Genomic DNA, 12,510 nt, shown 5'->3' with positions numbered 1-12,510 from the left:
GAATGCACAGATCAGAAAGAAGTTTCACAGAATGATTCTGTGTAGTTTATATTTGGAGACATTCCTTTTTCCACTATTACCCTCTTAGCGCTCCGAATCTCCACTTGCATTTTCTACAGAAAGAGTGTTTCAGAACGGCTCAATCAAAACTAAGGTTCAACTCTTTTAGTTGAACAAACAGAACAGAAAGAAGTTTCACACAATTCTTCTGTGTAGTTTTTATTTGTAGACATTCTTTTTCCCAATATAGGCCTCTTAGCGCTCAGAATGTCCAATTGCAGTTTCTACAGAAAGAGTGTTTCAGAACGGCTCAATCAAAAGTAAGGTTCAACTCTGTTAGTTGAATGCACAGAACAGAAGGAAGTTTCATACAATGCTTCTGTGTAGTTTATATTTGAACATATTCTTTTTTCCACTATTACCCACTTAGCGCTACGAATGTCCAGTTGCATTTTCTACAGACAGAGTGTTTCAAAACTGCTCAATCAAAAGTATGGTTTAACTCTGTTAGCTGAATGCTCAGATCAGAAAGAAGTTTCACAGAATGCTTCTGTGTAGTTTATATATGAATATATTCCTTTTTCCACTACTATGCTCTTAGCGCTCCAAATGTCCAGTTGCATTATCTACAGAAAGAGTGTTCAGATCTGCTCAATCAAAAGTATGGTTTAACTCTGTTAGCTGCATGCACATATCAGAAAGAAGTTTCACCGAATGATTCTGTGCAGTTTATATTTGAAGACATTGCTTTTTCCTCTATTACCCTCTTAGCGCTCCGAATCTCCACTTGCATTTTCTACAGAAAGAGTGTTTCAGAACGGCTCAATCAAATCTAAGGTTCAACTATTTAGTTGAACAAACAGAACAGAAAGAAGTTTCACACAATTCTTCTGTGTAGTTTTTATTTGTAGACATTCATTTTCCCAATATAGGCCTCTTAGCGCTCAGAATGTCCAATTGCAGTTTCTACAGAAAGAGTGTTTCAGAACGGCTCAATCAAAAGTAAGGTTCAACTCTGTTAGTTGAATGCACAGAACAGAAAGTAGTTTCATACAATGCTTCTGTGTAGTTTATATTTGAACATAGTCTTTTTTCCAGTATTACCCACTTAGCGCTACGAATGTCCAGTTGCATTTTCTACAGACAGAGTGTTTCAAAACTGCTCAATCAAAAGTATGGTTTAACTCTGTTAGCTGAATGCTCAGATCAGAAAGAAGTTTCACAGAATGCTTCTGTGTAGTTTATATTTGAATATATTCCTTTTTCCACTACTACGCTCTTAGCGCTTCAAATGTCCAGTTGCATTTTCTACAGAAAGAGTGTTCAGATCTGCTCAATCAAAAGTATGGTTTAACTCTGTTAGCTGAATGCACAGATAAGAAAGAAGTTTCACAGAATGATTCTGTGTAGTTTATATTTGGAGACATTCCTTTTTCCACTATTACCCTCTTAGCGCTCCGAATCTCCACTTGCATTTTCTACAGAAAGAGTGTTTCAGAACGGCTCAATCAAAACTAAGGTTCAACTCTTTTAGTTGAACAAACAGAACAGAAAGAAGTTTCACACATTTCTTCTGTGTAGTTTTTATTTGTAGACATTCTTTTTCCCAATATAGGCCTCCTAGCGCTCAGAATGTCCAATTGCAGTTTCTACAGAAAGAGTGTTTCAGAACGGCTCAATCAAAAGTAAGGTTCAACTCTGTTAGTTGAATGCACAGAACAGAAAGAAGTTTCATACAATGCTTCTGTGTAGTTTATATTTGAACATATTCTTTTTTCCACTATTACCCACTTAGCGCTACGAATGTCCAGTTGCATTTTCTACAGACAGAGTGTTTCAAAACTGCTCAATCAAAAGTATGGTTTAACTCTGTTAGCTGAATGCTCAGAGCAGAAAGAAGTTTCACAGAATGCTTCTGTGTAGTTTATATTTGAATATATTCCTTTTTCCACTACTACGCTCTTAGCGCTCCAAATGTCCAGTTGCATTTTCTACAGAAAGAGTGTTCAGATCTGCTCAATCAAAAGTATGGTTTAACTCTGTTAGCTGAATGCACAGATCAGAAAGAAGTTTCACTGAATGATTCTGTGTAGTTTATATTTGAAGACATTCCTTTTTCCACTATTACCCTCTTAGCGCTCCGAATCTCCACTTGCATTTTCTACAAAAAGAGTGTTTCAAAACTGCTCAATCAAAAATATGTTTTATCTCTGTTAACTGAATTTACAGATCAGAAATAAGTTTCACAGAATGCATCTGTGTAGTTTTTATTTGAAGATATTCTTTTTCCCAATGTAGGCCTCTTAGCGCTTAGCATGTCCAATTGCAGTTTCTACAGAAAGAGTGTTTCAGAACGGCTCAATCAAAAGTAAGGTTCAACTCTGTTAGTTGAATGCACAGAACAGAAAGAATTTTCACAGAATGCTACTGTGTAGTTTATATTTGAATATATTCCTTTTTCCACTATTACCCTCTTAGCGCTCCGAATGTCCACTTGCAATTTCTACAGAAAGAGTGTTCAGAACTGCGCAATCAAAAGTATGGTTTAACTGTGTTAGCTTAATGAACATATCAGAAATAAGTTTCACACAATGCTTCTGTGTAGTTTTTATTTGAAGATCTTATTTTTCCCAATATAGGCCTCTTAGCGCTCAGAATGTCCAATTGCAGTTTCTACAGAAAGAGTGTTTCAGAAAGGCTCAATCAAAAGTAAGGTTCAACTCTGTTAGTTGAATGCACAGAACAGAAAGTAGTTTCATACAATGCTTCTGTGTAGTTTATATTTGAACATATTCTTTTTTCCACTATTACCCACTTAGCGCTACGAATGTCCAGTTGCATTTTCTACAGACAGAGTGTTTCAAAACTGCTCAATCAAAAGTATGGTTTAACTCTGTTAGCTGAATGCTCAGATCAGAAAGAAGTTTCACAGAATGCTTCTGTGTAGTTTATATTTGAATATATTCCTTTTTCCACTACTACTCTCTTAGCGCTCCAAATGTCCAGTTGCATTTTCTACAGAAAGAGAGTTCAGATCTGCTCAATCAAAAGTATGGTTTAACTCTGTTAGCTGAATTCACAGATCAGAAAGAAGTTTCACAGAATGATTCTGTGTAGTTTATATTTGGAGACATTCCTTTTTCCACTATTACCCTCTTAGCGCTCCGAATCTCCACTTGCATTTTCTACAGAAAGAATGTTTCATAACTGCTCAATCAAAAATATGTTTTATCTCTGTTAACTGAATTTACAGATCAGAAATAAGTTTCACAGAATGCATCTGTGTAGTTTTTATTTGAAGATATTCTTTTTCCCAATGTAGGCCTCTTAGCGCTTAGCATGTCCAATTGCAGTTTCTACAGAAAGAGTGTTTCAGAACGGCTCGATCAAAAGTAAGGTTCAAATCTGTTAGTTGAATGCACAGAACAGAAAGAATTTTCACAGAATGCTACTGTGTAGTTTATATTTGAATATATTCCCTTTTCCACTATTACCCTCTTAAGGCTCCGAATGTCCACTTGCATTTTCTACAGAAAGAGTGTTCAGAACTGCGCAATCAAAAGAATGGTTTAACTCTGTTAGCTTAATGAACATATCAGAAATAAGTTTCACACAATGCTTCTGTGTAGTTTTTATTCGAAGATATTATTTTTCCCAATATAGGCCTCTTAGCGCTCAGAATGTCCAATTGCAGTTTCTACAGAAAGAGTGTTTCAGAAAGGCTCAATCAAAAGTAAGGTTCAACTCTGTTAGTTGAATGCACAGAACAGAAAGAAGTTTCATACAATGCTTCTGTGTAGTTTATATTTGAACATATTCTTTTTTCCACTATTACCCACTTAGCGCTACGAATGTCCAGTTGCATTTTCTACAGACAGAGTGTTTCAAAACTGCTCAATCAAAAGTATGGTTTAACTCTGTTAGCTGAATGCTCAGATCAGAAAGAAGTTTCACAGAATGCTTCTGTGTAGTTTATATTTGAATATATTCCTTTTTCCACTACTACTCTCTCAGCGCTAAAAAAGTCCAGTTGCATTTTCTAAAGAAAGAGTGTTCAGATCTGCACAATCAAAAGTATGGTTTAACTCTGTTAGCTGAATGCACAGATCAGAAAGAAGTTTCACAGAATGATTCTGTGTAGTTTATATTTGGAGACATTCCTTTTTCCACTATTACCCTCTTAGCGCTCCGAATCTCCACTTGCATTTTCTACAGAAAGTGTGTTTCAGAACGGCTCAATCAAAACTAAGGTTCAACACTTTTAGTTGAACAAACAGAACAGAAAGAAGTTTCACACAATTCTTCTGTGTAGTTTTTATTTGTAGACATTCTTTTTCCCAATATAGGCCTCTTAGCGCTCAGAATGTCCAATTGCAGTTTCTACAGAAAGAGTGTTTCAGAACGGCTCAATCAAAAGTAAGGTTCAACTCTGTTAGTTAAATGCACAGAACAGAAAGTAGTTTCATACAATGCTTCTGTGTAGTTTATATTTGAACATATTCTTTTTTCCACTATTACCCACTTAGCGCTACGAATGTACAGTTGCATTTTCTACAGACAGAGTGTTTCAAAACTGCTCAATCAAAAGTATGGTTTAACTCTGTTAGCTGAATGCTCAGATCAGAAAGAAGTTTCACAGAATGCTTCTGTGTAGTTTATATTTGATTATATTCCTTTTTCCACTACTACGCACTTAGCGCTCCAAATGTCCAGTTGCATTTTCTACAGAAAGAGTGTTCAGATCTGCTCAATCAAAAGTATGGTTTAACTCTGTTAGCTGAATGCACAGATCAGAAGGAAGTTTCCCCGAATGATTCTGTGTAGTTTATATTTGAAGACATTCCTTTTACCACTATTACCCTCTTAGCGCTCCGAATCTCCACTTGCATTTTCTACAAAAAGAGTGTTTCATAAGTGCTCAATCAAAAATATGTTTTATCTCTGTTAACTGAATTTACAGATCAGAAATAAGTTTCACAGAATGCATCTGTGTAGTTTTTATTTGAAGATATTCTTTTTCCCAATGTAGGCCTCTTAGCGCTTAGCATGTCCAATTGCAGTTTCTACAGAAAGAGTGTTTCAGAACGGCTCAATAAAAAGTAAGGTTCAACTCTCTTAGATGAATGCACAGAACAGAAAGAATTTTCACAGAATGCTACTGGGTAGTTTATATTTGAATATATTCCTTTTTCCACTATTACCCTCTTAGCGCTCCGAATGTCCACTTGCATTTTCTACAGAAAGAGTGTTCAGAACTGCGCAATCAAAAGTATGGTTTAACTCTGTTAGCTTAATGAACATATCAGAAATTAGTTTCACACAATGCTTCTGTGTAGTTTTTATTTGAAGATATTATTTTTCCCAATAGAGGCCTCTTAGCGCTCAGAATGTCCAATTGCAGTTTCTACAGAAAGAGTGTTTCAGAAAGGCTCAATCAAAAGTAAGGTTCAACTCTGTTAATTGAATGCACAGAACAGAAAGAAGTTTCATACAATGCTTCTGTGTAGTTTATATTTGAACATATTCTTTTTTCCACTATTACCCACTTAGCGCTACGAATGTCCAGTTGCATTTTCTACAGACAGAGTGTTTCAAAACTGCTCAATCAAAAGTATGGTTTAACTCTGTTAGCTGAATGCTCAGATCAGAAAGAAGTTTCACAGAATGCTTCTGTGTAGTTTATATTTGAATATATTCCTTTTTCCACTACTACTCTCTCAGCGCTAAAAAAGTCCAGTTGCATTTTCTAAAGAAAGAGTGTTCAGATCTGCACAATCAAAATTATGGTTTAACTCTGTTAGCTGAATGCACAGATCAGAAAGAAGTTTCACAGAATGATTCTGTGTAGTTTATATTTGGAGACATTCCTTTTTCCACTATTACCCTCTTAGCGCTCCTAATCTCCACTTGCATTTTCTACAGAAAGAGTGTTTCAGAACGGCTCAATCAAAACTAAGGTTCAACACTTTTAGTTGAACAAACAGAACAGAAAGAAGTTTCACACAATTCTTCTGTGTAGTTTTTATTTGTAGACATTCTTTTTCCCAATATAGGCCTCTTAGCGCTCAGAATGTCCAATTGCAGTTTCTACAGAAAGAGTGTTTCAGAACGGCTCAATCAAAAGTAAGGTTCAACTCTGTTAGTTGAATGCACAGAACAGAAAGAAGTTTCATACAATGCTTCTGTGTAGTTTATATTTGAACATATTCTTTTTTCCACTATTACCCACTTAGCGCTACGAATGTACAGTTGCATTTTCTACAGACAGAGTGTTTCAAAACTGCTCAATCAAAAGTATGGTTTAACTCTGTTAGCTGAATGCTCAGATCAGAAAGAAGTTTCACAGAATGCTTCTGTGTAGTTTATATTTGAATATATTCCTTTTTCCACTACTACTCTCTTAGCGCTCCAAATGTCCAGTTGCATTTTCTACAGAAAGAGAGTTCAGATCTGCTCAATCAAAAGTATGGTTTAACTCTGTTAGCTGAATTCACAGATCAGAAAGAAGTTTCACAGAATGATTCTGTGTAGTTTATATTTGGAGACATTCCTTTTTCCACTATTACCCCCTTAGCGCTCCGAATCTCCACTTGCATTTTCTGCAGAAAGAATGTTTCATAACTGCTCAATCAAAAATATGTTTTATCTCTGTTAACTGAATTTACAGATCAGAAATAAGTTTCACAGAATGCATCTGTGTAGTTTTTATTTGAAGATATTCTTTTTCCCAATGTAGGCCTCTTAGCGCTTAGCATGTCCAATTGCAGTTTCTACAGAAAGAGTGTTTCAGAACGGCTCGATCAAAAGTAAGGTTCAAATCTGTTAGTTGAATGCACAGAACAGAAAGAATTTTCACAGAATGCTACTGTGTAGTTTATATTTGAATATATTCCCTTTTCCACTATTACCCTCTTAAGGCTCCGAATGTCCACTTGCATTTTCTACAGAAAGAGTGTTCAGAACTGCGCAATCAAAAGAATGGTTTAACTCTGTTAGCTTAATGAACATATCAGAAATAAGTTTCACACAATGCTTCTGTGTAGTTTTTATTCGAAGATATTATTTTTCCCAATATAGGCCTCTTAGCGCTCAGAATGTCCAATTGCAGTTTCTACAGAAAGAGTGTTTCAGAAAGGCTCAATCAAAAGTAAGGTTCAACTCTGTTAGTTGAATGCACAGAACAGAAAGAAGTTTCATACAATGCTTCTGTGTAGTTTATATTTGAACATATTCTTTTTTCCACTATTACCCACTTAGCGCTACGAATGTCCAGTTGCATTTTCTACAGACAGAGTGTTTCAAAACTGCTCAATCAAAAGTATGGTTTAACTCTGTTAGCTGAATGCTCAGATCAGAAAGAAGTTTCACAGAATGCTTCTGTGTAGTTTATATTTGAATATATTCCTTTTTCCACTACTACTCTCTCAGCGCTAAAAAAGTCCAGTTGCATTTTCTAAAGAAAGAGTGTTCAGATCTGCACAATCAAAAGTATGGTTTAACTCTGTTAGCTGAATGCACAGATCAGAAAGAAGTTTCACAGAATGATTCTGTGTAGTTTATATTTGGAGACATTCCTTTTTCCACTATTACCCTCTTAGCGCTCCGAATCTCCACTTGCATTTTCTACAGAAAGAGTGTTTCAGAACGGCTCAATCAAAACTAAGGTTCAACACTTTTAGTTGAACAAACAGAACAGAAAGAAGTTTCACACAATTCTTCTGTGTAGTTTTTATTTGTAGACATTCTTTTTCCCAATATAGGCCTCTTAGCGCTCAGAATGTCCAATTGCAGTTTCTACAGAAAGAGTGTTTCAGAACGGCTCAATCAAAAGTAAGGTTCAACTCTGTTAGTTAAATGCACAGAACAGAAAGTAGTTTCATACAATGCTTCTGTGTAGTTTATATTTGAACATATTCTTTTTTCCACTATTACCCACTTAGCGCTACGAATGTCCAGTTGCATTTTCTACAGACAGAGTGTTTCAAAACTGCTCAATCAAAAGTATGGTTTAACTCTGTTAGCTGAATGCTCAGATCAGAAAGAAGTTTCACAGAATGCTTCTGTGTAGTTTATATTTGATTATATTCCTTTTTCCACTACTACGCACTTAGCGCTCCAAATGTCCAGTTGCATTTTCTACAGAAAGAGTGTTCAGATCTGCTCAATCAAAAGTATGGTTTAACTCTGTTAGCTGAATGCACAGATCAGAAGGAAGTTTCCCCGAATGATTCTGTGTAGTTTATATTTGAAGACATTCCTTTTACCACTATTACCCTCTTAGCGCTCCGAATCTCCACTTGCATTTTCTACAAAAAGAGTGTTTCATAAGTGCTCAATCAAAAATATGTTTTATCTCTGTTAACTGAATTTACAGATCAGAAATAAGTTTCACAGAATGCATCTGTGTAGTTTTTATTTGAAGATATTCTTTTTCCCAATGTAGGCCTCTTAGCGCTTAGCATGTCCAATTGCAGTTTCTACAGAAAGAGTGTTTTAGAACGGCTCAATAAAAAGTAAGGTTCAACTCTCTTAGATGAATGCACAGAACAGAAAGAATTTTCACAGAATGCTACTGGGTAGTTTATATTTGAATATATTCCTTTTTCCACTATTACCCTCTTAGCGCTCCGAATGTCCACTTGCATTTTCTACAGAAAGAGTGTTCAGAACTGCGCAATCAAAAGTATGGTTTAACTCTGTTAGCTTAATGAACATATCAGAAATTAGTTTCACACAATGCTTCTGTGTAGTTTTTATTTGAAGATATTATTTTTCCCAATAGAGGCCTCTTAGCGCTCAGAATGTCCAATTGCAGTTTCTACAGAAAGAGTGTTTCAGAAAGGCTCAATCAAAAGTAAGGTTCAACTCTGTTAGTTGAATGCACAGAACAGAAAGTAGTTTCATACAATGCTTCTGTGTAGTTTATATTTGAACATATTCTTTTTTCCACTATTACCCACTTAGCGCTACGAATGTCCAGTTGCATTTTCTACAGACAGAGTGTTTCAAAACTGCTCAATCAAAAGTATGGTTTAACTCTGTTAGCTGAATGCTCAGATCAGAAAGAAGTTTCACAGAATGCTTCTGTGTAGTTTATATTTGAATATATTCCTTTTTCCACTACTACTCTCTCAGCGCTAAAAAAGTCCAGTTGCATTTTCTAAAGAAAGAGTGTTCAGATCTGCACAATCAAAATTATGGTTTAACTCTGTTAGCTGAATTCACAGATCAGAAAGAAGTTTCACAGAATGATTCTGTGTAGTTTATATTTGGAGACATTCCTTTTTCCACTATTACCCTCTTAGCGCTCCTAATCTCCACTTGCATTTTCTACAGAAAGAGTGTTTCAGAACGGCTCAATCAAAACTAAGGTTCAACACTTTTAGTTGAACAAACAGAACAGAAAGAAGTTTCACACAATTCTTCTGTGTAGTTTTTATTTGTAGACATTCTTTTTCCCAATATAGGCCTCTTAGCGCTCAGAATGTCCAATTGCAGTTTCTACAGAAAGAGTGTTTCAGAACGGCTCAATCAAAAGTAAGGTTCAACTCTGTTAGTTGAATGCACAGAACAGAAAGAAGTTTCATACAATGCTTCTGTGTAGTTTATATTTGAACATATTCTTTTTTCCACTATTACCCACTTAGCGCTACGAATGTACAGTTGCATTTTCTACAGACAGAGTGTTTCAAAACTGCTCAATCAAAAGTATGGTTTAACTCTGTTAGCTGAATGCTCAGATCAGAAAGAAGTTTCACAGAATGCTTCTGTGTAGTTTATATTTGAATATATTCCTTTTTCCACTACTACTCTCTTAGCGCTCCAAATGTCCAGTTGCATTTTCTACAGAAAGAGAGTTCAGATCTGCTCAATCAAAAGTATGGTTTAACTCTGTTAGCTGAATTCACAGATCAGAAAGAAGTTTCACAGAATGATTCTGTGTAGTTTATATTTGGAGACATTCCTTTTTCCTCTATTACCCTCTTAGCGCTCCGAATCTCCACTTGCATTTTCGACAGAAAGAATGTTTCATAACTGCTCAATCAAAAATATGTTTTATCTCTGTTAACTGAATTTACAGATCAGAAATAAGTTTCACAGAATGCATCTGTGTAGTTTTTATTTGAAGATATTCTTTTTCCCAATGTAGGCCTCTTAGCGCTTAGCATGTCCAATTGCAGTTTCTACAGAAAGAGTGTTTCAGAACGGCTCGATCAAAAGTAAGGTTCAAATCTGTTAGTTGAATGCACAGAACAGAAAGAATTTTCACAGAATGCTACTGTGTAGTTTATATTTGAATATATTCCCTTTTCCACTATTACCCTCTTAAGGCTCCGAATGTCCACTTGCATTTTCTACAGAAAGAGTGTTCAGAACTGCGCAATCAAAAGAATGGTTTAACTCTGTTAGCTTAATGAACATATCAGAAATAAGTTTCACACAATGCTTCTGTGTAGTTTTTATTCGAAGATATTATTTTTCCCAATATAGGCCTCTTAGCGCTCAGAATGTCCAATTGCAGTTTCTACAGAAAGAGTGTTTCAGAAAGGCTCAATCAAAAGTAAGGTTCAACTCTGTTAGTTGAATGCACAGAACAGAAAGAAGTTTCATACAATGCTTCTGTGTAGTTTATATTTGAACATATTCTTTTTTCCACTATTACCCACTTAGCGCTACGAATGTCCAGTTGCATTTTCTACAGACAGAGTGTTTCAAAACTGCTCAATCAAAAGTATGGTTTAACTCTGTTAGCTGAATGCTCAGATCAGAAAGAAGTTTCACAGAATGCTTCTGTGTAGTTTATATTTGAATATATTCCTTTTTCCACTACTACTCTCTCAGCGCTAAAAAAGTCCAGTTGCATTTTCTAAAGAAAGAGTGTTCAGATCTGCACAATCAAAAGTATGGTTTAACTCTGTTAGCTGAATGCACAGATCAGAAAGAAGTTTCACAGAATGATTCTGTGTAGTTTATATTTGGAGACATTCCTTTTTCCACTATTACCCTCTTAGCGCTCCGAATCTCCACTTGCATTTTCTACAGAAAGAGTGTTTCAGAACGGCTCAATCAAAACTAAGGTTCAACACTTTTAGTTGAACAAACAGAACAGAAAGAAGTTTCACACAATTCTTCTGTGTAGTTTTTATTTGTAGACATTCTTTTTCCCAATATAGGCCTCTTAGCGCTCAGAATGTCCAATTGCAGTTTCTACAGAAAGAGTGTTTCAGAACGGCTCAATCAAAAGTAAGGTTCAACTCTGTTAGTTAAATGCACAGAACAGAAAGTAGTTTCATACAATGCTTCTGTGTAGTTTATATTTGAACATATTCTTTTTTCCACTATTACCCACTTAGCGCTACGAATGTACAGTTGCATTTTCTACAGACAGAGTGTTTCAAAACTGCTCAATCAAAAGTATGGTTTAACTCTGTTAGCTGAATGCTCAGATCAGAAAGAAGTTTCACAGAATGCTTCTGTGTAGTTTATATTTGATTATATTCCTTTTTCCACTACTACGCACTTAGCGCTCCAAATGTCCAGTTGCATTTTCTACAGAAAGAGTGTTCAGATCTGCTCAATCAAAAGTATGGTTTAACTCTGTTAGCTGAATGCACAGATCAGAAGGAAGTTTCCCCGAATGATTCTGTGTAGTTTATATTTGAAGACATTCCTTTTACCACTATTACCCTCTTAGCGCTCCGAATCTCCACTTGCATTTTCTACAAAAAGAGTGTTTCATAAGTGCTCAATCAAAAATATGTTTTATCTCTGTTAACTGAATTTACAGATCAGAAATAAGTTTCACAGAATGCATCTGTGTAGTTTTTATTTGAAGATATTCTTTTTCCCAATGTAGGCCTCTTAGCGCTTAGCATGTCCAATTGCAGTTTCTACAGAAAGAGTGTTTCAGAACGGCTCAATAAAAAGTAAGGTTCAACTCTCTTAGATGAATGCACAGAACAGAAAGAATTTTCACAGAATGCTACTGGGTAGTTTATATTTGAATATATTCCTTTTTCCACTATTACCCTCTTAGCGCTCCGAATGTCCACTTGCATTTTCTACAGAAAGAGTGTTCAGAACTGCGCAATCAAAAGTATGGTTTAACTCTGTTAGCTTAATGAACATATCAGAAATTAGTTTCACACAATGCTTCTGTGTAGTTTTTATTTGAAGATATTATTTTTCCCAATAGAGGCCTCTTAGCGCTCAGAATGTCCAATTACAGTTTCTACAGAAAGAGTGTTTCAGAAAGGCTCAATCAAAAGTAAGGTTCAACTCTGTTAGTTGAATGCACAGAACAGAAAGAAGTTTCATACAATGCTTCTGTGTAGTTTATATTTGAACATATTCTTTTTTCCACTATTACCCACTTAGCGCTACGAATGTCCAGTTGCATTTTCTACAGACAGAGTGTTTCAAAACTGCTCAATCAAAAGTATGGTTTAACTCTGTTAGCTGAATGCTCAGATCAGAAAGAAGTTTCACAGAATGCTTCTGTGTAGTTTA

This window comes from Symphalangus syndactylus, chromosome 11, assembly GCF_028878055.3.
Source record: "Symphalangus syndactylus isolate Jambi chromosome 11, NHGRI_mSymSyn1-v2.1_pri, whole genome shotgun sequence".
NCBI lineage: Eukaryota > Metazoa > Chordata > Mammalia > Primates > Hylobatidae > Symphalangus > Symphalangus syndactylus.
The sequence above is the reverse complement of the archived record's forward strand: the minus strand, read 5'-3'. Positions refer to the sequence as shown.